Here is a 3,914-nt window from a genome sequence, read left to right as displayed (position 1 = left end):
CCCTGCCCCCGCGCAGACCTGCCTGCCGCGCGGCCGCGCCGGCCCATGCGAAAGTTGTGCTCTCTTGTTATCTCATCACCTGAGCAACGGAAGTTGCCCTGCCATCTCCCGTGGCCTTCAGAAGTTCTGAGCTCTGAGCCCACCTGCTGGGGCTATTCCCTGCTAAAATCGACAGGCGTCCACAGGATCTGGCTCCGTGCCTGAGGCTCTTCCTGAGGCAGCACCACTATCTGGTTTTAGTTTTCCCTTCTGACATCACTACCTGTGTTGCTTACCTTCTTGTGTCTAAGGTTCCATTTACGTGCAACCGAAATTAACCACTAAAGTGTTCCTGACCCCGTTCTTGACAAATTACAGTGGGTAGGTGAGTTGATGACCGGACATAAATGAAAGCGCTTATTCAGGAAGCCAGGGGGCCGCTTGGAGTAAATGTTGACTTGTCAGCAGTCATAAACTCTGGATTCAGAGCAATAAAAGTAGATGATCAAAAGACTATAAATAAGTTTTGCAATATAAAAAGCAAGTTTTAGTAGTCAGCTTGAGGAAGGGGAAATAGGCTGGGGTGAACCACAAAAAAAACTATAGCTTTTCTGCTATACAGAGATTTCAATTTGCTTGAAGTGCCTTATTTGGAGTCCTGTCCCAAGACTAGGGCTGTATGCAATTTCCCACCTGCAAATCTGATGAAATCAATAACAAAACCAAAGACATTTCAGGAAAAGAAAACTACAGACCAATATACCTTATGAATATAAATACAAAAATTCACAACAAAAAACTAGCAAACCAAATCCAGCATTGTAGAAAAAGCATTTTACAGCATGACCGTGATACATTTAGCTAAGGAATGCAAGGTTGGTTTAAGATATAAAAATTATCGGTATGCTCTTAGAAGAATAAAAACCGCAGGATTACCTCAATAGATCAAGAAAAAGCACTTGAAAACATCTAACACTTTTTATTATGATAAAAACACTCAACAAACTAGGAATAGAAGGGAATTCCTAAACCTGATAAAGGATATTTATTTTTTTAAAAATATCATAATACTTATTGGTGAAAGAATGAATGAATAATTTCACCTAAGATCAAGAATAAATCAAGGATGTCTGCTCTTATTATTTTTATTCAACATGGTACTGCAGGTTCTAGCCAGGGCTCTTACACAAGGAAAGGTCAAATATCTAATAGTGAACAAGGCAAATAAAAGAATTAATGAAGAAAACCAGGATAACAGAACTGAAGGGCAATAGGACACAAGCTCTCAGCTCAGTAAATAAATATTATCTATGCCAAGGTGTATTATTGGGAAATTTCAAAGCATATGGGTTAGAGAGAAGATCTTAATAGCTTCCAGGGAGAAAAAAAAAAATCTTTTGTGAGGATTCAGAAATCAGAATGGTGTTGGACTTTTTGACAGAAACATAAAGAAAATGAATTCTAAGAGAAAGAATTTCCAATCTAGAAATTAATAAACTATGAGGTCAAAAAAAAGATTTTGTAGGTATGCAACGTTTTAAATATTCTTTTTGTGTATCATTTCTCAGACTGCAGGTGTGTTCCACTACAACAAAGGGATGAGGTAGGGGGTCTGATAGAAGGAAGAGGAGAGGGTTGCACCCAAGACAACTGTGGCTGGTAGAGCGGTCCCCAAAAGATGCCACATCTCAATCCCTGGAACCTGTGAAAAAAAACCAAACAGTACTTTGCTGATGTAATTAGAGTTATGAACCCAAATAGGGAGATTATCCTGGATTACCCAGGTAAACACGATGCAATCACATAATCCTTTCAGAAGCAGAAAATTTTCTCCAGCTGGAGTCAGATGAAATGGAAGATGTCAGAGTAATATAAACCCTGAGGAGACTTCACCTTACACTGCTGGAGGGAACCACATGGAAAACACAAGAAAGAATGTGGACAGCTTGTGGAAGCAAAGACCTGACTGAATTTACGGTGCTTTTTATTTTTAAGAAATGAATTTTTAGAAGTACAAAGTTTATTACGAATGGGTCTGAAAGAAGAAAAGACAAAAAGTCTTAATACTTTCTAATTAAGGAATGTAATTTAGCCTCCTGCTTCCTATGAAACCATGGAATAAAGTAAGAGAAATGGTAGGGTGGGCAAATTTGGCAATAAGAACACAGCATACTCAGTTCAAAGAGAATTTTGGATAAAATTTTAGCATAGAAATACTATACTAAAAAATGTTTTGTTGTTAGAGATTAAAATTTAACTGGGTATTCCTCATTTATATAGCAACCTAAAAGGTGACCCCTCAGAACAATGGTTCTCAACCTTGGCAGCACATTGGAATCTCCTGAAGGGCTTATGAAAATACCCATGCTCCATTGTCAACCCTGGTATAACTGCATCATAATTTCTTGAGGTGGGAACTCAGGTGACTCCACTATATGATCAAGGTTGAGAACCATAGGCATAGAGAGGAGTCTGGTGAACTAAAAATAACCTCCTCTGTAAGTTTATAACCCAAAGTGAAGAATCACAATTTTCTACAATAAATATCCTAAACAGTCTCAAAATTACAAATAGAGAACATGATTTAAAATATTTTAGGTAAGGTCTTTCACTTTTTTATGAAAAAAGATAGAAATTCAACTTCATGATTATAAGATACTAAATAAACACTAACTGACTTTACCTACTAGGTAATTGGTATTTAAATGTTTAGTAATATTCTCTTTGATCTCACCAGATACAATGGCCAGCTGAATATATTGGCATCTCAGTGTCCACAGTATTTGTATTACCTGATAGTAGAGTTTTATAACCTCTGGCTTCGGTTATAATTTCTGACCAAGAATGAAATAAATCATGCGAGAATTATAACTTTTTCCTACACACCGAACACTGTGCCACAATTCATGCCATGTGAGGTCTAAGGAGGACATTTAGGTGATTTGGAGATGGCAGGCAGTTAGAAACAAAAGGCTTGAGTTAATGGCATCGTTTGTACAGAAGTAATATTTGATATTGTTAGATCACCAGGGGAAGAGTAGAGAGTCCTTAAAAAATTCTATATTTAGGAGGCAGGTCAGAAGGAGAGCCTAAAGGAGTTCCTGTTAGAAGGATTGGAAAGAAATGTAAGAATACCATGTTATGGAAAGCAAAGGCTTTCCACAAGAGTGTGAAAAACAAGTGGATAGTGTCAAATGTTGCAAAGATACTATGAGGAAAAGCAACTGGGTTTGATGACTCATGAGGCAACAGAGAATAGCTTAGGTGTGGGGCTTTGGGACCATAGTGCTCTGGCTTGACTCTCAACTTTACTACTTAAAATGATAAAACCTTAGGCCAAGTTTCTTAACCTCTCTGTTACTCGGTCTCTTCATCTGTAAATAGGAGATAATAATAACAATGTTATAGGGTTATGAGGTTTTAATAATTTTATCCATGTACAGTGCTTAAAATGATATCTGGGTTCACACTCCAGTGGAGCCACAGTCCATGGTCTATGGCCATGCCACACTGAACAAGCCCGATGTCTGATCTCGGAAGCTAAGCAGGGTCAGGCCTGGTTAGTACTTGGGTGGGAGACCACCTAGGCAGACCAGGTGCTGTAGGCATAAATAAAAAAAAATTTTTTTAAAAAGAGCCTAAGCTCTGGCAACTTAAATTCTCTGGCTATTAATAATGGTCATCAGCCAGACCATTGTTAGCAGAAATGGTGTTAAGTCAGATAGGGCCTTTAGAGTCTGAGAGGGGAGGGGACCATAGACCAAAGGTCTTTTTTTCTTCTTTAAGAAATATATTAACCAAGCCTGTTTCCCTTTACTCACTTAATAGGCAAATCAGTAACAGAAATTAATAGAGATATGATTTAAATAATAAGTTTATATCTTCTTTTCCTTGTCTAGGGACTGAGGTGGCTCTTCAGCAAGAAACCCAAGATC

At 38.0% G+C, this 3,914-nt stretch overlaps 1 pseudogene; it reads left to right on the top strand.

The window, feature by feature from the left end:
• Positions 1–3,471: 3,471 nt before the first annotated feature.
• LOC112480958 lies at positions 3,472–3,587 on the top strand (annotated as a pseudogene).
• Positions 3,588–3,914: the final 327 nt, after the last annotated feature.

The sequence above is a fragment of the Pteropus alecto genome, unplaced genomic scaffold, assembly GCF_000325575.1.
Source record: "Pteropus alecto unplaced genomic scaffold, ASM32557v1 scaffold20, whole genome shotgun sequence".
NCBI classification, from domain to species: Eukaryota; Metazoa; Chordata; class Mammalia; order Chiroptera; family Pteropodidae; genus Pteropus; species Pteropus alecto.
This window is presented reverse-complemented; position numbering and strand designations above follow the sequence as displayed.